This window comes from Manacus candei, unplaced genomic scaffold (assembly GCF_025592945.1).
Source record: "Manacus candei isolate 608988 ecotype Guabito, Panama unplaced genomic scaffold, ASM2559294v1 h1tg000015l, whole genome shotgun sequence".
Classification (NCBI taxonomy): domain Eukaryota; kingdom Metazoa; phylum Chordata; class Aves; order Passeriformes; family Pipridae; genus Manacus; species Manacus candei.
The window spans coordinates 15,949,946-15,974,626 of NW_026138063.1; the positions used below are offsets into that span (position 1 = coordinate 15,949,946).

The 24,681-nt window shown below is 41.8% G+C and overlaps 1 protein-coding gene across 5 annotated transcripts in view; it reads left to right on the top strand.

Annotated features, from left to right (window-relative positions):
* PID1 (phosphotyrosine interaction domain containing 1) overlaps nucleotides 1-24,681 on the top strand; it is an 85,993-nt gene that overhangs the window by 2,093 nt on the left and 59,219 nt on the right. The window contains exon 1 of one of the 5 annotated variants that reach the window (XM_051781962.1): nucleotides 1,362-1,501. The exons of 1 other annotated variant lie outside the window; for it this stretch is intronic. The gene's annotated coding sequence lies outside the window, so the exon portion shown is untranslated. Of the gene's footprint in view, nucleotides 1-1,361; nucleotides 1,502-1,619; nucleotides 1,709-8,864; nucleotides 9,304-17,467; nucleotides 17,480-24,681 lie in introns of those variants that run through there. 3 more of the 5 variants (XM_051781961.1, XM_051781960.1, XM_051781963.1) reach the window with 3 other exon arrangements.

Consider the following 24,681-nt stretch of genomic DNA (forward strand, 5'->3'; position numbering starts at 1 on the left):
ATGTGGGCAATATCCCCAACCCCTCTGAATTTTTTATCTCCAAAAAAATGTTGAAGCCTGTTCCTTTCAAGTAGCCTGATCTTCCCTTTACATGTTGTGAGTCACCAGCCTGGCCAGAGCTGCTGGCAGCGCTCCTTGGCCCCCCAAGGAGATCTTGTGCAAGGCATAAATGCATTTTTTTCCCTTCTTTCTCCCCCTCAACATCTTAATTCAGTTTCAGGTGTCCCATGTTGCTCTCTTGTCCCAGGCTCCCTTTTTCCTGGCACCTAGCTGCTATGAAACAAATGTTGGTGCCATTGGGGTGTTGAAGGGGGCCCTCTGCTTGCCCCTGGCATTACAAGTGCTCACCCTGCCTGACAAGCAACTGTTGGGAGGGTGCTGGGCGTGGGATTTTGGTTGCAGCAGGGTGATGTTTGGTCACTGGGTAGAGTAGATGACGTCTTGTGGTCTCTATTAATATGTTCTGGGATTATGGGTTATGCCAAGTCACTGCTGTAGGATATTTGGGGATCTATGATGGCAGATGCAGCCCTATCTTTTATGTGAGGCTGATGTATGGATGCAGAAAGTGTGGACCTGGCGCTGCTTTCTTGATAGTCTAATGTGTGCGTGGTATGTGGCTTAATTTTGACCCACGTGTATCTTGCGTTGATATCCAGCTGTGGCGAAGTGCAGGTCTGTTGTTAGTCCGTGGTGTAGCTCTGTGCTAAGTAAATGGCAAAGAAAATATTTTCATCTTTCAGAATATTTCTTTTGGCCTGGTTTAGTAAGGGAAAGTATGAACTGACTTTGGAAGTGGATGCCTGTTGGTACGGGTCAGTCCTGCACTCATTGCTGAGACAAGCTGTGTATGTTTAACTTAAATGGCAGCGAGCATCGTGGTGTGAAGGCTCCTGTTATGTTCTGACAAAGAGTGCAAGGGTCATCTATTCTCATGAGTCTCCTTTCCCAGTTCCACACAGTGTATGGCAAGACTGCACATTCCTGGTCTGTGGCCATTCATTAAAATCTGCTTTTGTTCCAAATGTGCTCAGTCCTGTCAAGTTTCATAGTTTGTGCTGAAATTTTTGGCGTTGACCAGATGGGTACAATTCCAGTAGTGAGGTCAGCAGCAAAGCTCACGCATACGCAATAGGAATGAGGTGTCATCAGCAGCTGGGCTGCAAAATGCAGTGAGCTGGGGCATGAGCTGGACTTGCCCCCACTGCTGTCATGGCCACTTGCTGCTGAAAGCTTCATATGCTACTAAAATATGCCCCCCTTCCCAGGGCCTTGCTTTTTGGCTTTGCTGGAATAAGCTGTGATCACTTGGTTTTTAGTTTTTTGTTGTTGTTGGTTGTTTTTTTTTATTTTTTTTTTTTCTCAGCCTGTTTTGTACTTCCCTCTTATCCCTCTGATGGAAGGTTTTCCTGTCATCCTGCTGCTTAATGAAGAAGCCCTGCTGTTTCTGGAAGATACGTTGAATTGAATTAAGTGGATTAGAAGAGTAAGCTAGAAAAACGTAAATATCCAAGTTTCTGGAATTTTCTTGAAAATATAATACAGTGAAGCCTACTTTTCACTTATAGCAACGTTGAAATTTCGTCCATTTTCTCCAAAGTTAGTGGGACAGTCAGTTACAAGGGAAAACACACAGCTGGGATGTTACAGGAATAGACCACATGGATCAGCGAGTCTCTGGTGTGGTAAGAAGATTGTGATTTTGCAGGTAATACAGGATTAGCGTTATTCACACTTAATGAATGAGGTGATTTGGGACCGGTTTTGGGAGACTTTTTCCCTTGTAATTTCTGTGGTGGCATTCCTGGTTCGTGTTCGGTAAGACGTGGGTGAATATACCAAACATGTGTGTGCCTTCTAGTCTTTAATTCAGGTATTTAAAGGTTGTTCTCCCTGCAGGGAATGCTGGGACTCCAGCCCGGGGCTCACAGTACCTTCCTGGTATGGTTTTCATTGCCGTGTTTGCAGCAGACCTTATCGATGGTTATAAGCAGTGTGCGCTGATTTGTGGCTTGATGCTCGCAGCAGCGGCACTTGTTGAAATGATGCTGAAAATATTCCAAAATCCTTCTTTAAAATGATTTCCAAATGTACCCTCTGTGCCTGGTTCAGCAGCCCTCGGCAGTGCAGCTGGGATTTTGGAGCTGTTGGCCTCATTGATGCTCCTGTGAGGACTCTGAAGTGATTTTTTGAAACCAAACAAGGTCTTCACACAGTTTCGTGTGCCTGCCTGAGAGATGGCTGCTGTTGGCTTTGAAACCTACATTTTCCTGGAAGCTTGGTGCCAGACATTGTTTCTAGATAATAAATCCCAGTGGGTGCATAGTTTCCGAGGTCATGCTGTTTATAAGCCCTGTTTATAAGTTTTTCTGCTTCTCTTAACACATGTGGGTAATAGGGATTGCCGTGTTCAAATACGTTTTGCCCTGGAGCAGAGGTGCTGCCCAGCCTTGTGCTGCATTGCCAGGTGTCCCTGAGCTGAGCCAGGCTCATGAGCCCTCTTTTTAGAGAAGCTCCCACTTGTGCAGGTGGTACAGGTGGTGGGCTCACATGGGCGGGGGGTGAGCTAGAGAGGAACAGACAGGCATGCTGTGTCACAGATCTTTGGGGCCGGATATGGTTTGGTGAAGTGGCTCCATACGGATGTGCAAATAGCCAAGTGTTCACAGTAGGACTTCAGTGATTCTCTGTCTGCTCATCTGGAAATTGAATATTCTCATTGAAACCCACAGTTTTGGGCAAGGATTTAAAAATAGATGGCTGTAGTGTATTCTCTAGAATTTATTTCTTTTGTAAAGTAGAGTTCCACATCTCTTCTAATGTGCTGTGAAATACTATGCAGGAGAGCTGCGGGTGGGCAAGAGGAGATGAAGTGAAGTGGGTGATGGAGGGCAGGAAACTTCAGATCCTTTACTGGGGCAAGTTTGATTTCCTGAACCCTGAGGCTTACTTCTGCCATTGTGTAACTTGTGCAGCTCCTCTGAAGTCCATGAGAAATAAGTTTGTGTAAGGTTGCTTTACATAGTCTTTGAGTGGCTGATGTAATATACCTCCACATCACTAAGATATAGCAGTAAACACACAGTGTAGCTGTTAATGGAAGTGAAAAAAGTGAGAGCAGCAGTACTGGGGTGTTCTCCTTCCAACTGGCCTGTGAGCACTGCTCTTCAAGGCTTCATAAACATATTGCTTGTTTTGCTGGGATTTGTTACTGTACCCTCTAACCTTGCGTCTTCGATCTACTGATACATTTGGATTTTGGGATCATTGACTCTGTTGCTAAATTCATGTATATTACATGCATCTGCTACCACTAGTATACTCATCAGATGTCTTTCCCATATCAGGAATATTGGAAAGTTCTTTCACTAAAGAAAAGTCAGCTCAGACTTACACATGTGTGATGGCTTTGAGGTGATCACAGCCACAGTAGTTTTATGACATTTACATGTGTTCAGATGTAGTGTGGCTTTAGGTGCTATTGGTGCTTTCAAAATCAGATCCTCATCCTTCTTGTTGTTCAGATGCATATGTGTGTTAAAAATGCAGCATACGGTCAGTTGAAACAATAGTTTTCCAATTTTTAAAAGCATATGGAAAACCTTTTTAAACCAAACACAAGCAAGTTGTAAGCACTCAAACAGCTGCCTAGGCAGAAACCACTGCAAGGCATGTATAGCAGCAATGATACTGCTACTGCACTCTGGTTTCATTAAATATTATGTCAGAAGGAAAAAGTGAAAAGTATTTGAAATTTAAGCCTGAGTCATGTGGGTGCAAATGTCTGAAGTCTTACAGCCCAGTGTTTTGGCACTGTATAGCTTCAGGATATCTTTCAAGGCATCAGAGTTTTTGCACTAGTTTTCTGCTATGACTTTACAGCAGTCAGGAATCTTTAAAACAAAGCCCCATGATTCCAGCAGGCTCATCTGGCACCACTTAGCTTGGGCAGTTCCTTTTTTCTACATTATTTATTCTTTGTAGAAAATGAATGGCTCTGCAAAAATGTTAATTTTGGGAAGCATTCTGTGACCAAAAGAAAATCAAAATCAGTGGGTGCCTTGTGGAAAGCCCCCTGGGAAATGATCTTCAGGGTTCGTTTCTAGTGTACTACTAGTTTGTGTTTATGAGACTGCCAGCCTGTTTGATGACCAAGACAAAAAATAAAGCAGTGATTTCCTTGAAGGAAGGCAAACTAAAGCATTCAGTCTAAGTAGTTCAGCATTTTAACTGCCTGTTTCATATTTTCTGCATCCCTGGTGTCAGCCAGCGGGACAGTCAGCAGTGGTGTGCCCTGAGCGTTACCATTTCCTTCTGAGCATGGCTGTGTTCCCAGCAGACAGACCTTTGGCTGGGGATGGGAGGTGTGCTCTGTGCTGAGGTGTTGGGCTGGAATCCTCACCCAGACAGGAGCATGGTGGTGACTTTGTTCGTGACTAGCTGTCTGTGTAGGCAAGGTGAGAGTCTGGCCCGGAGACATGTAAATATGTAGCTGAAAGGTCCCTTTAAGCAATATTTAGTACTTACAATTTTTTTCCCCCACGCAGTGCTTTTATGTATGATAATTGAACTTATTGACACTTCAAATAGTAGCTGGAAAAGTTACAGGTGATAGTGTTAGTCTTCTGAGATGTTTCTCAATAAGTGCATCAGAACTCTGAGACCAACGATTTTAAATGTGGGGATTGTAAAAGTGTCCTGACAAGACCTAATATAACTTTTCTTGATTGGTTTTTCCTGCTGAAATACTGAAAATATGGAGTGGTAGATATAAATCTTAGATGCATGTTATCTTAAGGAAAAATAAAAAGTTTTGTATTGCTGCTATTTATATTTTTGTAATGATGGTGCATCAACAAAATCATACACAGCCTCAGCACGATTACGTTTATCTCATTGCACTGACACTTACCTTAGCAGTTTGGGGATGACTTCTGGAGTGTTGATCTTTCTGGAGAACCTCCATTCATGTTTTCTTTGGGAACATTTAAATAAATGTTCCTCTCACAGCTTAATGGCTGATTTTGCTTCCAGGCAATGTGAACTGCTACATTTCTAACCTGAGTTGTGATGATGAGTTTTACTGACTGAGCCATGCTGGGAGCACAGTGCTGTTGGGTTTGGGATCTCTGTGCTATAGCACCAGTGCAGTCAGTGTTCTTGCACCGTACCCCTTTGTGGCCAAACAGTTTTCAAATGTCTCCTCATGTGAAAACATTTTCTCCAGATATATTTGATGGGAACTGCCAAGAACACTGAGAGCAGATAGAAAGTTAATTAAATATCCTGAAGCTCAGATTTGTGGCCACCTCTTTCTTCTCGTTCCAGGTTCCCCTCTGTATTTGAGAGGTGGTTATTCCATATGTCTCATGAGAAGCTTTCAGAATGACCCTGGAATAAGTTTACAAGTGTTCAGAGCTTCCATTTAGGGCCAGGCTGTTCCAGAGAGTGTTTTATCTGGTGGACTGTGCTCTTCTGAAAACTCACCCACTCACTGAGTGCCTGTAGAGGAGAACTGATATTCAGTCTGGTCCCACTGGTGAAGTAGCTGCTTTTAAAATCTTGCAGTGGAGTCTGGTCCAAACTCCACTGGGATCAGTACCAACCTTGAGCCTGGTAATTGTAGGGCAGGGCAGCAATCCAATCCTGGGCTGCTATGGGAGATCCACAGTGTTTGTATAGTCTCATTTAAAATGAGCAATTCTCCCTGTTATGGAGCTTCTTCTGGAGACTGTCTGCTGGGTGGGAGGCAGGATAAGAATTTAGGGTTTGTGGGGGATCAGGGGCATGGGACCTCCATGGTGATGGTGGCAACATCAAGTACATCATCTGAGCCTGCAAGTTTCTAGCTCTCTATTCCTTCCCTGAGCCCAGGTGTTGGGAGACAGGAGGGATGGTTGGATGCAGCATTTCCTCTCTCAGTGGCTGCAGGGGGAGGCTCTCCAGAGCAGGGACCAGCTTTTCCTGCTGTCAGGATTAATCTGTGCTTTCTGAGCTGACCACGGTGATACTGACCTGAAAATGGTATAGTTTGTTGGAGAGAGAAACCACCCTGCCCTCCAGTTATTCTGGTTAAAAAACAGGCAAACAAAATTTCTGTTATTATTCATCAAAACTGTCCCATCCAAATTAACGTGCTGCACTTGGTTTCTAGTGTCATGTTAAAGAATTTTGTCCTTTGTTTTCTAGTATTTCCTTATGCTGGGGAGAGGAACATGATGAGAAGGGTTCTGTTATGGTGTGCTGGTACTTCTGCTTTCAGCTTTGAGCTGGAGAGCATAAAGACAAGCAGTAAAAGTGTTAGAAAAAAAATATGCCAGACTTCAAAAACAGGGTTTTAATCCTTTTTCCCCTTATTTGAGGCTATTTATTTAACAGAACCCTTTGTCCAATTTTAGCTTTTCCATATGGAATTTATTATATTTTTTCAGTTTTTGACCAGAAAAATACTTTTTGGAACTTAAGCAAACACCAAGCTGCAGCTCCCTGAGCTGCCTGGGTGTTGGGGCATAGCGTGGACCTCTGCCCTGGCTCACTGCACAGTGTGCCACCAGAAGACAGCAGTGAATTTCTTCCGTATTTGAGAAAATTGTCAGCTTAAGCATTTTTCTCTTTTCCCTAGTCCATGGGAATTTTCTGTGCCTGACTATAAATTTGAATCAGAAAATGTAGGAGCTTGAGTCCTGTCCCAGTGCTTTTAAGAAGGAGCCTGTGCAGCGCAGATCTGCACAGGCTTCAGTTTTCACAGCTGTGCTCTGTTGTTTGGATTAGAATTAGAAGGAAGGATATTTTGAAAATTTTACGTCGGTCCTCTTGATAGTGTGGCTGAAAGGACCTATTGAGCCTGGTACTGCGTGCTTGAGAAAATCCTGATAGTAAAGACAGCTTTGGTGCCTCCTGCTAAAATGAACTGCTGGAGAGATGTGCAGTGCTGTTAAAGAGTGCTGGGTGCTTGTTTTTCTGGTAGGCAACGAAGAGCAAACCCGTCAGTGATTTCTGAGACGCTCAATGCTCAGTGATCCTCCAGTCAAGGACAAGGCACAGAGGCTGACTACGCTCTGAGCTGGGGTCAGGTTCACCCTTCGTGAGCTGGGCTGCCCCTGGGAACTGTGGGTTTGGGGCCCTGGCTCTTTTTTTTGCCACCAGCAAACCTGCCTGTTGGAATATGTAGTTGGGGTGATGGGGGAAGCAGAATCCTCTCTGCCACGTTCATGTTGATGGAGCACCAGTGCTGAAGTCTGCAGAAGGGATGTTACTTTCTATCAGATTGGATAGTTCACTTTGATAAATGTGTGTTAAATCACTCAGGTTTAGGCATGCAGCCTTATCTCCGTGCATGGGGATATGCCTTTGAATTCATTAACTTTTATCTTGCCATTTGAGATGGCAATGTAACTTTTCTGTGGTGTATAAGGAATGTTAGGAAGCATTTGTTTGTGAGTGACTTTTGTTTTGATCTGGTGTTTAGAGGCTCTTTTTTCATTAAAGAGCCTGAAGCTTGTTATTGGGACATGTAACATTTTCAAAGGGCAATGTTTTAAGCTTGTAGCTCTAAAATACAGAGTTGGTATGAAAGGACAAGTTGCACAGTTTGAAAGGTTACAGGAGCAAACGTGGGTTCTCATGTTGCCTCTTCCCACGATTACTATTGCAATATTCGGTTCTTTCTCTTTCTTATAGCTTTGAGGTCGTATGTGACTCCTTGTACCTGCTCTGCACAGTCCTGCAGCTACTGGCTTGGTAACAGGACACTGGGTTCCCAGGACTTACCCCACTGCCACGACTTGGGATTTCGTTTCCTCAACAGCTATCACACACAAAGTTCAGATCATTTCCTTGGGGCTGTTCAGTGAGAACTGGGGCTGCCTGGTGTAGGAAATAGCCCTGTCAGAAATACCAGACTTGCTGCAGGGTCTGCTGAGGCAAAGGGCAGCCTTTCTGGGCATCGTGGACATCCTGGGACCAGTCTCTAAATGAATGAGACCACTGCCTTTCATAATCAAGAGTGATGATAAGCCCTGGCACTTCAGAACAGTGAAAAATATTCACTGAAATTCTACTTAGTCACTGCTTAGTTGTTCCTTTTGTGAAGCCACTCTCCCCCATCCTGCTCACGTGTAAAACCGACAAGTTTCAGGCTGCAGAACTGGTGGAGCTCATCTCCCCTAACTTTTGAAGAGATGTTGAACTGCAAGTGTGAGCTGAAATGAGTGATGGCCAGATCTTCACCTGTAAAGAGACAGCTGCAGCTTAGGGGTTTCACCCTTGTGGCCAGACAAGCTCCCACTGGTTTTCTGAGCTTGGGACTGGACTCCAGCAGGTCAGAGCAGGGTCCAGCTCTGTGAGGCAGTGAGGTCTGTCTAGGTGAAGGTATCTACGGGTGTTTACCAGAAAGATAGAATCTAAGGAGGCTTTGGACTAAGTTTAGTGCTTTGTAGTGGTGTAGAACTTTTGGGGGTAGGAGGAACAGGTCATCAGCTGGGGACCCAAGAGGTCCATGAGTAGTCAGGCATGACCTGGGAACCACATCTGCAGAAACCTTGCACCGAAACAGGTCACTTCTGGTTGGTTTAAATTACTTTCAGAGGGTATTTATATTGGGTTTTTTCAGTTTTTTTTTTTAATTGATTTATCAGAAGTTATTCATGCTGCTTATTCATGATATTAGAAAAACAACCAGCTGCAGTGGGCAGCATTGACCAGGGAAATGCCCATGTCTTGTTTGTTTTATGTTTACTGCATTGGTTCTGGAAGTAACAGCCTGATTTTTCATTCCTGTTATGGTCTGAGAGTGTTGTTACGTGGATGTGGAGCTTTCCAAGACAAATGGAGTGAATGTGGTTTGGCATTTAAATCACTAATGTTGTATCAAGCTAGAGAGTTTCAGAAGCATTAATGTCTACAAGAGATGTCATTTTGTTCACCTGGGGATAAACTTTGCCCTTGTCTATATGTGGGTCTTGTTTTTGGTCCAAATTCAGATCTTGGGAACGTTGCTGTAACTCTAAGTGCCAATACTAATGCTAGTGGAGTTACCATGTGTTTCTTTTACTCTGATTGAGTAAAGAAACTTCATGTGTTTTTAAGAGTCCAAAGTTTACCTGATTTTTTTTTTCTTCTTTCTCCTTTTTTTGAACAGTAGATACATGAGACAGGATTTAATGTCTAAGAAAGCTGAACTAAACTTTTCTGTATGACTCTTTTTGGAAAGCGTGTGTTACTGAAGTCATTCTGGACCGGGCTCTAATGCTGTTTGGATAAGGGGCTGCTCTGTATCCGACAGAGGAACGTCTGTGTCACGCAGTGAGTGCGCCGCCCGCTTGCTTTGGGGTGGGGGGAAAACCGCTTTACAAAGTATTTCTGGAAGTGTTAATAAGCCTCCCAGTTGCTAGATTCCTCCCCTCCTTAAGGCGAAAAAGGGAGTATGGGTCCCTCACAGGAGGGTCGGTGTGGGGCCGGGGTGGCTGCCTGGCAGTGGGCTCAGAGCATCACCAGCCCCGGTGCCCCACGGTGGCCGCAGCTGCCTCCTGGCACAGCGTGCAGCCACCACACGCCCTCAGGGCTTCAGCAAATATTTTCAGTTTTCAGCTGGAAACCTTACTTCTTAGTTGTGAATCCAGTCAGTTTCTGAGACCTTTTCTTATTTTCATATTTTCTTGTGAAAGCTTCATATATTTGTTTCTTCAAAGGGTTTAAAATGCCCACTCTGCTTTTTATTTTTTTTCAGCATTTCTCAGGAACAGACAAGTGTTTCTTATCCAGCAGTCAATCCTCACAGAGCTGAAGTTAGAAAGCAGTCTCTCTCATCCTGGGAAAAAACCCCATTGTTCCCAACATTTTGTTATTTTCAAATCCATACGTGTATGACAGGAAAGTGCAGTCATATTCTTCCTCATTTCCCCAAAATCTATCTGGTGATTTTTAATTTTTAATTTATTTTTTTTATTTTTACACAGCTTTCTGGGAGGTTTTTAAATCTTGCCTCCACTGAGCTCTACGACTCGGTATAACTCTGCATAAAATCAGACTGGAACATTTGCTTTAAAATGATCTAGTCCTTACACTGCCATACCAGTCCCATATATGACTTCCCATATTGATAGTAAGGAATTGTTGTATATTTGAGGAGTTCTAGTTGAGAAAGTCACTTTCAATAATTGCACTTATGCTGCAAAGCTGTCAGGGCAGGGCTACGTTGGCTGTGCTGCACAGTTTCCAGAAAAGTTAGTCTTTGTAGCATCCCAGTTAGTAGGTCTCCTCATGCAGCAGTAGTTTTATTTAAGACAGAGTTTTATTAAAGCCCTTTTATTGGGACTCTTTGCCTAAAGGAGCAGGTAAGGGCTCCCTTTGCAATGCAAGCAGGCTTGACTGGCCAGGAAGGATCAGGGCTGTTGGGAGTGCTCTGAGGGAATTGGTGACTATTTTGCAACAGGAACAAACTGGCACAGCACAATTTGTCCATCTATTGGAGGTATGGAGGAGTGACTTTTAAGCATATCATCATGTCCTTCATGTGGTTGGTTTTTCCACTCAGAAGAAGGTGATTGCAGTACCAGCAATGCCAAGGTGACTGGATCCTGTACAGTGACGTTATCCTGGAGAACAGAGGGTGTGATGCTGCCTGCACCAGGGTAACACCACTTGCTTTGCCTGGGTGATTCACAATACTTGATGTTGTTGTTGCACTCTTTGACCCTTCTAATCCTTCCTGACTATGGGTACAAACAGGGTACAGAGATGCCCAGATCTCCAGTGGAGCAGGGAGCTGAGCTGCCAGTGCACACCATCACGGAGAAATGGGATGTAATTTTGTGCTTTGTAAAATTCTTGTTTATGTGGTAGTTTGTACAGGTCCAGCCTTTGAACAAGGCTTTGGAAGGGAGTTTGGAGACAGGTGTCTGCCTGAGACTGCCATGACACTCGGTGTCTGCCTTGGTTGATCTGACAGGGAACTGGCAGGCTCCACAGTGAGAGTTTGTGCCATAAATGCTGTTCAGTGACTTGCTGCTGGGGCTGCTTATCCCACGTGGTGTTTTCTGCACCGTGTGTACAGATCCAGAGCTTGCTTTAGGAAATACTTAATGCTGTTCTGCTTTGTACACCTGGAGGTCAAAAGGGAATGTGGTTTTTCTAGCTAATCATCGTCTTTTGCTGGCTAATTGTAAGTAAAATAAAGCAAAGGGAAAGCATGTGGAGTCTGGCCAGCGTTTAGTAATGTCTGAACCAACTAGTCTAATGTGTTGTTATTTTTCTGACTTGATTTTACTGACCTTCTGTAGGAATTTGAAGTTTTATCCTGAAAATCTCAACTTCTACTGTGTAGTTGTTGTTCTTTACACTTTCTTTAGATTTTTTGTTTGTTTGTTTTTCTTTTTCCTGGTGGGTCAATATAAGGAATTACTTTGAACAGTGGGTGTGAGATGGCTAAAAGAAAAACAGAAAGGTTTTTGCTACCAGCACTTACATTATAGATGCTCCATGGAAGTTAACAGTGAAGGGTCTGATGGGTAGAATGCTCACTTACAGGGGTCATATTTACAGAGATGTGGAATATATATCTTCCTGGAGGGTTGTGTCCTTCTCCTTTGGACCTGACACAGGATCAGCAGGACACTTTGGATGGTGGGGAGGCTGCCACTCCCTGCTGTGCTAGTGAGCTGTTTCTTGTTTTTCTCCCTTGACTGCTTTGCCCTCTTCTCCCAGATCAGCCAGGCCTAGGATGCTGTGTGTCTGTTTGCTGAGACACTGTATGGACAAAGGCTGAGCCCTCACCTGAGGAGCTGAAGAATTACAATGGGGAGCATGATTTTGGTTTCAAATGTTCATGATTCAATTAATATCTTGTTAATCCTGTGTTAATGCTTAACAGCATGTGGTTACTAGTACAAATATTTGTCCTTGGTATGTAGCTACAGATATGTGGTAGGATTAATACTAAATTGTTAACAGTTTGTACCCAGTTTAAGTAAAATCAGTTTTTCAGACTGCTTTCCTTTTTTTTTTCTTTTTTTTTTTTTTAAATTTGGCAAGAGTATTCACAAATAGGGTTCAGATGGCCAGAGCCTCCAGAATCTCATTATCTTAATTGAAAAATGTCACCCCTTGACATTAATAAATGATTTAGCTAGTACATGATTTAGTCATTGGGGAGAAATGGAATTGACTGTTACAACCATCCTTCACTTCTAGATGCTAATGATAAACTACAGCCCACTGTTTTAAAAATTAATAGCTCAGGGTTTAGAACAATATTTTTGTATATTAGAACATCTCAATTCCATTATATTTGATAACATTTTATTCTGGAATACTTTCACTTATAAAAAACTGGAAGGTGCTCAAAGGACATCCTCTAATGTTTCTCTTCAAATTTTTACAGCCTCCAGATGTGTTACCAGTGTTCTACCTCTTCTTTTTTAAGAAAATAACATTGTTTTGTTTCATTTGACCATTCCTTATTGGAGGAGATAAGTTGTTTAGACAATGTGTGGGGATTTAGCTGTGTAATGAACTACCACAGTAAACAAGTAATTAATTCTCATTGAAACGTAGACTGTTCTCTGTGCATGGATTTTATGGCGTCTTCTGGAAAGGAAAATATTTTTCTGTTTAAAAAGCATTTCCTACCCAGTGACTAGCTGTAAAAGAAACAGCTTGAAAATGTTTCCTGGCCGAAGGAAAGGATCGGTACATCCCTTCAGTTTGCCTTTGTGGTTAACATCACTGTGTGTTTTTCTAGCCCTTCTTTTTCTCAGTTTTATGTACCTGGTGTTAATAAATATAGGTACAAAAATAACAGCCTATCTGAGCCAAGTGATTTGATCTTTTCATTTGCTAATGCTGATGCTGGGGTTTTGCAAAGGATAATCTCAGGATTCAGGCTTGGCTTTGCTCCTGTTTGAAATCGCTGTTAAAATACAACTTTGCTGCTGGATCAGGGGTGTGTGGATTGTGCCTTGTTTTTTTTCCTTTTTCTTTTTAAAGAACTAGATCAGTGGGCAAAATACAGCATTACTGTATTGAAGGAGACAAGTGGTAGCTCAGTGTGGCTGCTGGAGCCCCGTGCATGGGGTGTGCCCTGCACATGGTTGTGCAAATGCAAGCTGGAATTTACCGTGAGACGTGTTTCGGAGCATGGCCAGTGACAGATGGGTTTTGATAACCAGCTTTTGCCTTTAGAAACAAAAGTGTAGTGTTTATTTCGGCTTCTAAACCAGGTTAGTGAAGAGCTGTTAGCAGTACCAGGTGCTGTGCAGCTGTTGGTGTGCCGAGCTTGATGTTTTTGATGCTATTACTGGTCGGCAAAGGAAAGTTGGGGTTGGAGATATTGGTATTTCCAGAAAATAGGCAATCAGAGGTGGCAAACGTACATCATCAGGATTTCTGCTCAGCCTCCCTGTTAATTCAGGTTTTTTGATGTTGGCTTCTGGCTTTGCCTGCTGCAGTTCTCCGTGGGTCGGCATAGTGGATTTGACACTGCGTGGGCAGAATTTCACTGGCATCAATCCCTTTTAGCAATCTGCCCTGCAAGCTCTCTGAGCTACCCTAACTCAGGAGGATGAAATTATTCCAGATTGTGAGGACCCTGTTGAACGCCCTCTGAGTTTTTTAGTATTACTTAGCTGTTTCCATTCCTGCCTTTTCCTGGCACCACTCAGCAAAGTTGTGTGGTGCATGTTTCCTAACCGGGGGTGGTGGCTCTGCAGCATGGACATTTCCTTGGGTGACCTGACACTAAGGTTTCAGTGTAATTTATTTGGCTGTTGTATCATACTGCAAATGACTGCTTAACTTGTCTGGTTTCCTTGCTGATTCCTGGCAGAGCTGTTTGCCTTCTTTCAAACCATGCATCACTTTAGCCTGACCCCCATAGTCTGGGATTTCTGCAGCGCCTCATTTTCTATAGACATGTTATTACATGTGATTTTCTGTCTTAAATTGTTGTTGTTACTTTTTTAAAGTTGACTTTTATCTGTTACTGTTGCAGACAACGTCTAAAACTGTGATTGAGATGCTCAGAAAACCTGGAGTCAAATGAGAAGATGCCTAAATTTATTCATCCCTTGAACTCTTTCACCCGTGATGGTTTCCATACTAATGGATATGTTACAACTTTGGGAGACCAGGGGTGAAAGCAAGAGCTGTTAGGGATGGTGAGCTCTGTGATAGCAAAAGCCAGGTTAGAATACCCCAGTGGTTTTTTGGTAGCTGTGTTCTCTGGCAAAAATAGGTTTGAAATGTTTTCAAAGGCTGGGTACAGAGGAAGACCCATAAATAGATCCTGTAAACATGCTCTCCTGAGTTGCAGAACAGCCCTCAGATGTTGAACCTAAAGACCACAAGCTATTCATGCTTGTATATATTCATACGTGAGTGTACTGCCATGAAATTGTCACAAAACTGGAACTAATGCAGGCTAAAATGGAAAAACCATGCCAATGGAAATAATAAAAAGAGGGGGCATGCTCCTCAAAAGTGCCGCAGTGTAATTGTTATGAAAGTCTGCCTTTATTTACAATAACAAAGGTCTAATTTCTGCAAAACTTCAGCCATATGCATATTTTTATGTCCTGTGAGCAGCCCCCGGTGCCCACAGGCCTGTGCTCTGTAAGTAAGGGACTGAGGCCTTGCTGAGTATTCAGCATTTCAATGCTCATGTATCTTTTCCGGAATTGAAAACATCTTTTATTCCCCGGGCTGAGCTGGCAGCCTGCACAGAAGGCAGTCTGCTTTATGTTTATCAATCCAGGGAGAACTCCAGCTCTTGTGAGCGTATTTCTCATCTGCCAAGAGCATCAACAGAAACTTAACTATCTTCCACTCTCTTTTTTTTTTTAATTACTTAAATATGACCATTCAGGGAGGCGTTTAATTCTTTAAATATGGCAAGCAAGGCATTAGTGAATTAAGGGTAGAGGTTTAATCTCACAAGATTTCCACAGCTCTGCTGGTGGCTGGCCATTGGCGATGGCTGGGTGCTGTGTGATGATGTGTGATCTGTCCTGGGAGGTGCTGTGGGAGCATCCTCCCGTCTGTGGACCAGCCCTGGGCAGAGAATCCCATCTTGCCATGTCCTCCATGCCCCTCAGTATAGGGGAATGCTATCTTCATGACAGACCCTTTTGAGGATTTACCTGTGGACCATGTTTTTTTGGCGACAGCCTGATTTTAAACTATTGCCCTGTGTTGAATATATGGATTATATTCAAAGGGAACAAGAAGCCTGGTCCTGTTGTATTCATTAAGCTACTCATTCCATTCATTTTAATTACTCTGATTTAAGTTGTGATGTAGGTATTTTGGGGCTTGGCTGAAATCCTCTGATCCAAGACTGTAAATAAACCCCTGGCAGTGAAAGAAAATCGAAGGGCTTTAGAAGGGTCTTTTCAGTGATTCTAGTGCCCATGTGTGGAGGAATGGGGATGTGTAAAAGGTTTCCCAAGTAGCTGAGGAAATTATAAAAGCCTGTAATGATGTATTTTACCATCAGAGTTTCTTAGTTATTAGAGTTTTTTAGTTATTAGAGTTCTAGCAAGAAAATTTCTTGCATAAATTGTGGCAGCCCATTTCACTGACTGAACAACAGGTTTGTTACTGTATGAAGTTGATAATTAGTTTGTAATCCGTGCATAGGCATTTCATCCTGGTGGTTTTCTTGCAGAGAATAATTTGCCTTTTATTTGTTCAGAGTGTTTTTTTTAGTGAAAACAGAACTCCCATTCATGATGGGCACAGCAAATGTAGTAAAACACTATCATAGCTGGGATTTGTTGTACGCTATGGATTTATGTCAAGAATGTTAATGATTTGTTTATGAATAAGTGAGCCTGTAGTATTGTGAAACAGTATCTGGCAGGGTTGCTGAATGGACATTTTGAGAGCAGAGGATTCTTGAATTGAGTAAGCTGTAAATATTTGTGTGTCTCAAACTAGTCATAAGTAAGCTTATGTATCTTAAACAGAAGTGTTTATTTAATGCCTTATCAACATCTACAGTGCTCATCTGGCATATATGTATGGGACACTTGATAACAAGCAAAGAGGTTGTTAAGTATTTTTTAAGGGCAGTTAATCTCCTTCTAGTGGGCTACAGTTTAAAAATAAGGTTTCCTTCTGGAAAGCAACACAAATCCTTAAGCAGAGCAGTGAGATGTTTGCAGAGCCAGTGTGGATCAGGAAGGTACAGGTTTTGCAGTTTCTCACTTGGGTGTAGCACCTAGTTTAGCAAAGCCATTTGAGTTTCCTGATAAAGTTATCACGTGGCTGCCAACATGTTGTATGGTCCCAAACACACACCTTCCTAATTAGAGCTTGGGAAGGGTTTACAGCTTTCTTCTGATCCCTATTTTCTTGGAAGAATACCTTCCAATGGGTATGGGAGGTAGTTCATTCCCATCTTACATGAGACCAAAGACTGATAGACATTCCTATGTGTTGGGGAGTACTTGTGAGAATCGAAACACAGTCCCTCAAAAGAATAATTTGTGGGCTAAATTGAACCTCATCCCAGGTAATTCCTTGCATTGCCTGTTGAAATTTGCATTGTGAAGGTGTCAGATCTAATCACTGGTCTGTCGAATCAACTAACCAACAACCCATGTCCAACAGCATAAACTGAGAGTTCTGTCACTGTCCTTAGTCAAACTAATGTGTGGCTTTTCGTGCTAAAGTTTAAAAAAAATGATTGCAATTGATTATTCATCTTCTCTCCAATCATCCTTCCTGTAATGAGTTTTGTAGCTGGTTATATGGGTGCAAATGCTTAACCTGAAGAATGAGTTGTCACTCGAGTAGGATTCGTGCATTTTTAAATGTCACTAAGCCTCTTGAAAAACTGCAGGTAGGAGATGACACTGTAGCAAGAAGCTTTGCTCTGTGACTTCGTGCACCATGGGCATGGGCAGCTGAGCACAAAGTGGAGGGACTTCAGAGCTGGATTCAGAAGTGTCAAAGGCGGTTGGTGTTGTGCATCCAGGGTGCTGTGTGGAGCGTGACTAAACTCTACCTGATAAATTATGGCATTTCTTGAAATAGTGCCTTGTACTTTTTAATGAGCTGGGCTATCAGCTCTGCATCAGTGGATGGTTAAAATGAAGCAAGAATTGCTTTAGCATTAAAACTGTGCCTGGAGGACTTTCCTGAGAAATTGCTTATGATTATTAAGTGAATATAATACAGTGAGACAACCTTGCTTTTTTTGCTGTGCTTTTTTTTCATACTGAGTGCAGTTTTGGAAGTTGAAACATGTACAGATGAAAAGTAATGTTTAAATGGGAATGGCTTTGGAAGGTGTGCCGTGCTCTCTCCCTTTGAACGTGGATAGGGAAGAGAAGTAAGTCACAATTTATTGAGATACAACTTTTATAGAAGAATTGGATTTCCTCTAAATATGGTTTGATTGTGTGCCAAACAGAAAAGAGGCTGAAGCCAGAGCACCTCATATGCTGAACTGGAGAAGAATATCTTCCGAACTGAATGGGTTAGACCAAAATGAGCCTTATGTTGCTCATTCCTTCTGCCATGCACGCACACTTACAGCTAAATAAATAGAAAGATACCCACCCTCTGTGACAACTGATGATGAAACAACTGTGGGAGACAGTCAGGCCGGCTACTGCCCAACCTACTACAGGGCAGCAACACTCTGGGAGTGTTTTGTGCAGCCTGGGACAGGTGGCATAGGTTGCCATAGGTAGCTCTGCCAAGTTAACACTGAGAGTTACCCCTGTGTCCTGCGTACCTTATTTCTTAAATGGTGTACATGTTCCTGCCACTGTTTTCACAATTACCTCTTGTTTCTTTCTCAGAATTGTCTCTGAGATGGTATTTCAGCGAAAAAATAGCCCACAAGCTGCATGTTACTCCAACACAGCAGCACACATTCAGGGAGGAAGGTAAAGAGGGAAACTCAGTGGAAGCTGATGAACTAATTTGTTCTCTAGATAGATGCTTGCACCCTTTTTCCACTCAGATAAATACTGCACCATTAAACACTATTAAATATTGGCAGCTTCACACTAAACTGCATTTGTGATTTGTCTACTGCGTAATCAGAAAAGGCAATCCCAAATCTGCCTCAGGAATGGCTTTACTCTGCCAGGTTAGGAACATCAGTGATAGGCACCAGAGCCTTTTAATTTCTGACTATAATGGTGATAAAACATGAAAGTGGAAGTGCTCATGTCATAGAGCATGAGTTGGAACTAATCACCTTCCTACAGATGCTACAGGGAAAATGGATCATAGCACATAGCCTTGTTTTGTGTGCTGGCTGAAGCTGTTTCCCTTTTAATCTATACCTTTATATACCTTTATATTGGAGTAATGGAGTACTGTGTGGAATATCATGGTTTTCAAATTATTTCCAACCTATATTTCTACAAATTAATTCTTTTAAAAATTGTATGTTTAAGCAGATGCCCTTGTCATAGATTTTTTCATTGTGTCAAAGTCAAAACCGATGGTCATCCTGTGTGGATAACTACTGCATACACTCCCTTGGCTTGAATGAGAGAAAGTGTTGGTAGTTTGTGTTCCTGTTTCTGCAGGGAGTCACTGTAGCTCTTCAACCTCTGATTTTCTGTGCTGTGCTGTGGATGACACTGAGATGTACGTGATACCCAACAGTGAAAGCAGAACTGAGAACACTTCAGTTATGGGGGTTGTTGGATTGTACCCAGGAGGGAACTGGCTTTGTTGCATGATCAAAGGTCCCCTTTGCTCATCAGCTGCTGGGAATGGAGCAGACAGATGTTTATCTAGCCGATTGTCTTGTAAAACTGTAGAATTGGCTTGTGCAAATAGCTGTCCATGCAAAACTTGACTGTTGTTGTTTCGGAGGCTTTTCTAGTGCCATCTGAAAATCTGGTCCAACCAGAGAACCTGGAATCCAAAACTGAAAAAAAAAAAATCAAATAAGGATACCTTCTACTCCTAAAGCCATCTAACACTAAAAATAGTATAGTTGGATTAAAGGTTGGTCTGTTGGAGGGGAGCTAGTTGTGATTAATTGATGTGGAGCTAGTCTCTTCTGAAAATCTGTGACTTCAGTTAACAACTTGCCCAAAACTTTCCACTTTTGAGGTTATCTGTTTCAAGCTTCGCATCTGGACTGAAATTTTATTTTTTAAAATAAAAATATTTTTGTTGTGGTGGTCTCCCAAGTAACTTACCAACAGTACAAACATTTTTGTAGGCTTTGCTTTAAATAATGGTAATGCTTGAAAAGCAGGAAAACAGCCTTCTGTCATCTAGCTCAGAATTACCACTCAGCAAGAGAAATGCTCATTTTGAGTGTTCCACTCTGACCACTCTCTGACTTCCCAAGTGGAGACCTAGAGGCAAAACATTATTTTGTGCCCACATGGAACATTTTGTGCTGAGCATTCATGATTAGGGTATAGGCAGAGCAGCTTTGCAGGGGGCAGCCTTCAGGATCTCAGCAGCTGAAATGGAAGCTCTGATGGAAGAGTGTGGTGGTGAGGCAGAAGTCTGGTGAAGCTGTCATCCTGTTGTGCCCTGTTTGCTGTGTTGCTTCACTGATGGATGCACTCCACTGTGGTTCCCTTCTGATGATGATGCTCTGCCAGGGTAGTTGGTCTTGATGATCTCAGCCATGAGTTAGTGTTCATTTTAATTACTTTCTACATGATCCTTGCTTTCCAAAGGTAAGAAACTGCAATAAATATCTGGAGCTAGAGAGTTACTTTTCCTAAAAGGGTTTGTGGAAGAGACCAGGAAACTTGACAGATTCCCTTGAAAAGTCTTCTGTGGATTCATCTTTGATTGCACAATTGAGTCTGACCCATACAGAAGTGGCATTGGAGACTCATATTGAATCCCTTTATGCATGCATCCATCTGCCTCATATTTACAGTTTGTCTGGTTACTACTATACCAGAAAATGTTCTGAATTGGGCTTTTTTTCTTTCTCTTTTGACCAGATTACTGTCCTTGATATCACTTAGTATGGCTTGGAGATATTTTGAAAGAACTGTATGGCCATTATACATGCAAATACCTTAGATAAGCAGAGGTGAGAAGCCATTGGCAGAGCTGCAGCATGAAGAATTTAGAGTATAAAAAAATATGAATTATAAGATTGATGACCTTTGTGCTTAGTGATCAGAATGCAAATAACAAGAGTTGCAAATCTGGGCAGAAAGGCATGCTATAAAAAGAATTATTGCAAGATTAAGCTGTGGAAGACACATTTTTTCATGGTAATCTACTGAATTTATTTTGACAATTATTTATTGGTGGTGGCGGTTATGAAAGTGGAATTTTTAGCAGTCTTGGTATAATTATAGAGGACTGAATTTGTAAAGCTGCTCAAACATTTTGTATTAGGGTTGAGTATTTTTTTCAGCCAAATACGTGCCTTTTTTTTGTTAAATGAAATATTTGTCTTGATACTTTTTTTTCCCCAGTGGAATGACTAATATGTATTCACAGGATTCAATACTTTAATATTTTATCAGACGCCCCTGAATTCTTTCACTCCCTTCTCTTTCAGGGTAAATAATTTAGATTTCAGATGCATTAAGTTTGATAAAAGCCACCTTGTTAATGTCTCCTGTAGAATTACAGCTCTATGTGCTTAGAGGGTTTCTGGAATAACTGCATCAGTAATGCTTCTAAGTTAAATTGAATGGGGCAAACGAAGCAGACAGTGGGGGAATGCTGGGCAGGCAGTTAATTTATTTTAATTTTGTTGGTTCTTTCACATCTGTTTAACTGGCTGCCTGACACAGGTACACAGGAGACCATAAATGTAATGGGTATTCAGAACATTTTAATCATGTTGTATTACAGGAATATGTATTAGATCTGCATCTAGAGAAGCTCAGGGCTTTAACAGCCCATGTCCTTTTCTCTGGATCTTGATGTTCTGTATTATTTCTTTTCCCCTAGGTCTGAAACATGTTAAAATATTACGTGCAATAATTGACGGGATTTGCATGAACAAACATTTATTAATAATAACCCCCCCAAAAAACCCTCTCATCTACATTCCTTTTTCTTTTGCAACTTCGTTTCTTGAAGTTGAGCCAAAACTTGAAGATACAGAATTGATTAGTTTTTTTTCAATGTAAAATTATTTAAGTTCTAAATTGGCTGAGAATAGATGGTGTTTGTGGTGGTCAGCAATCAATGGAGGAGGGAAGAAATTTGAGACTACTGAGAGTAAGGGTGTTCCTCTTTGTTGCTGTGTGGAATTCTTTATTCTCTAGCTTTTTTATGTGTGGAAACTTGCAATTGATTGCTGTGTTGACCAGCATTTGGAGCAGATTGGACAAAAGCGAGAGTATAATTACTGGAAACAGAGAAAGTAGCTTTCACAATGTAAAGATGTTGAACAATGTTCCTTGAACAGGTGAAGTCTTCCTATTCTGCTGGTCTTGCTGGAACAGAACATTTGGATAGTTTTGAACTCCTTTGTTTCCTTTAGTTAAACAATTTAATATTTCCATAATTCCGTGCACTTAATTTCATTGGCAATGTTGAATTATAAGACTGAGATAATACTGTAAGAAGTAGTAGCAAGTCTTCACGTAGGTGCATGTAGTAGCACATGTAAAGCAGCAGTAAAGATGAGGATAGTTCTGTTCCTGTTGAACTTCAGATTGTATTGCCAGACATTTCTGTGGAAGCAGGGTTGTTTTGTTCATGGCATATGAGATTCCTAAAGGCTGGGATTTGGTTATGAATGAGCATGTGTTTCCAGAATGGAATTACTTGGAATGAGTTTGTTTAATCGATTGTGGATTCCTCCAGAGTGACGCTGCAGCGCCTGTGTGAGGAGTTAGCTCTTTTTAATTGGTCCCATATGTACTGGCAGATAGTATATTAACCATGCCTTGGGGGGATGAGGGCATCTGGTTGAATATCATAGTGCATATTTTATTTCTTTTCTGGAGGGATTTGCTTTTTTTTCCTAGGGTTTTTTCCCCCTCTTTGTTCTAAGAACTGTGGATATGTATGTATATGTATAATCACCGGCATTTTGGAACTTAATACTCAGCTGAGGGATTAGTTAAGCTTCTGCAAAATTATCTGAACTTTACTGACAAGTAAAGAAGAAGAAACTGAGGTTATATAGAGAAGCTGGAGTTTCTGAGTATCTCTGGGTTTGAGCGCTTAAATTGCAAGAACTCAGAAGCTTAATCTCCCTCCTGTCAACCGCTGAGGACTTGTCCTTTGAAAACCAAAAAAATGGAAGCATCACAAAAGATTAATTACTTTTGGAAAAACCTTGAAAACACCATGCAGATTTAACCTTTACATCTGGAGGATGTGGATGTTGGAGGGCTGTCCTACCTGTGGATGATTTTTGTTGGCCCCAGCAAAGGGGAACCCCATCCTCAGCCATTTTACTTGAGTCCCTCTGAACTGGAAAAAGCAGAGTAATTTTGCATCTGGCTGTTTTGGCTCGGCTTAACCAGTAAGGTAGCTGCAGCAGAAAAAGGAATGTAAATGAGTTGGTTTGATTTTCTTTTGTAAAGGTTTCTTGGTGCAAATCCTGTCAATTATCCAAATCTAAAGCTCTGCTGAATTAATGAGACACTTTGTAGAAAGGTATTTTTGATCACTTTCTGTAGACTCCCTTATTTCTGATGTAGGCTCTCTAGTGTGCTACTTCTATTCACAGCTTGAAGAACTGGGAGGACCTACTGTGTGAAGTTGCCCCAGGGACAGTGGTTATGCATTTGCACTACAGTGGGACCCAATTTTGGTCTATATTCTGCATTATCTGCTGAAAGGTTTGTATAGCTATAAATCCTGGCAGAGTTTCCCCATGATGAATAATTTGCTAGTGGAGGCAGAAACGGAGTAGTATTACAGGAGATGAAATGCCCGTGAGTGTAGTTAGGGCTGGGGAAGTGTCCTCAGCAAGGTGTATGGGACAGAACCAGACATGGTTCACCTGGGAATGCTGTGGGGCATGTACTCATAGTGCTTATGGACATGTGTGGAGGGAGGGACCACTAAAGCCACCAGGCTTCTTTCTTCACACCCTGCAAGGTTTGAGAGGATACACCTTGATGAAGGCTTTCTGAAAAGGCTGACCTGCTGAAGACGCAGGTCTGTTCATTTGGAAAGGGCTTTTGTCCATGGGAGATAGGAGGATCCCCTCTCAGAGACCCTCAGGAATGCCAGGCTTAAATCTTGGGAGTGATTCTGACCTGAAAAAGACAGTGATGTAAATTAGCATCAGAGGACTCAGTGATAAAATGGACAGCTTTAGAGGAAGGAGTGGATTCTCATTATCTTGTAGCTGTAAATACAATAATTCATTAGACCAGAAGTTTATTTGGTTTATGTTTAAGCAACACATATCACTCTTTTGTTAAGAATTTGTACCCTTGTTTCTCCATAGTATTAGACACACTGTTACCTCTAGCAAATTATTAGGGCAGATTCCCTGTTTGCAGCAGGTGCCTTTGTCATCAAGTTCCTTTCCCTGTCTCAGAAAATGAGTCTTAGAAAGGCAAGAAAGAGGTCACTGAACTACTGCTTACGAAGTTATTGATTTATTGCAGAAAATTAAGGAGAAGAGTGACAGAGTGAAATGCTGTTTTTGAAAAGGCTGTGTTGGGGAATGCAGTGGCTGTCTGGCAGGTATTGTCTGAGATGGGCTTGCTCTGCCAGGCACAGAGTGAGGAGAAAGAACTTTTTAAAGCATCCTCTGACACAGAAATTGTTGGAAAGCCTCCAAGAGCAAATTGAAAAAGCAACAACCGCCTTCATGCTGCAGGATTCCATTGTTTTAATATTGGGCCAACTATACCAAATAATACATCTACTGAAAACTCATGTTAGGAGAAAAATATGTTGGAAAGCAGCTAAGGGGTCAGCTCAAAATCGAAGTGAATGAACTTGACATATCTATGCTGCTGCGTGTTCTATTTTGTTCTTTCTCTTCTTGTCATCTCCTATTTCTTAATTTATTTCCACTCTTCCTCTTTTTTTAAAACCATTTGTCTTGTCTTGGACTTGTATTTTGCCTGCCATTTGTCTTGAAAAATGCTGGAGCTGATAAATACCTCTGCTTGCACTGAGAAATTCTGGCATACTGGTATCTTTGAAATTGTAATCTAGTTTAAAATTCCAGTCTTGCACACAGATATGGTGCTTTTGGGGAGGTACTTCTGCTCTGGTGATGAGATGATGAACAGCAGATAATGGGAATGACTTTACTTTCCCTCTGTGCCCTGTAATGGAGATGTGCTTCCCAGACTGGTTTTGTTTGCTGGACTTCTGCACACATTTTGAAATCAACATCATCAGGAATGGGATGGAAGGAAAATGCAGACTTGTTACTGCAAGTGTAAATGTTATTTAGAATGATTGCGTTTAATAAAATTTGTAACAAAGTTATGTTAATTGGGTTTGTTTGTTACGAGAATTAGTTCAGTTGTGACAAAGCTATTAAAATTTGAGAATTAACAATGATTTCTATGGCCAAAATAGTGGTAGCTGATGTCTTCGGAACGTCTTATTTTATTTTCATGATTGTGAGTGTCTTTGACTCCTTCCTCTGCTGTGAATCTCTATAGTGGGACTTCAGGTTTTGAGCAATTCTGGCTAAACTAGAAACTTAGTCTTGGAATATCCTCTATATTTAGATTTGTTTAGGTCAGGATTTAGTTTGACTAAGTATAGAGAGATGTTAGAGGA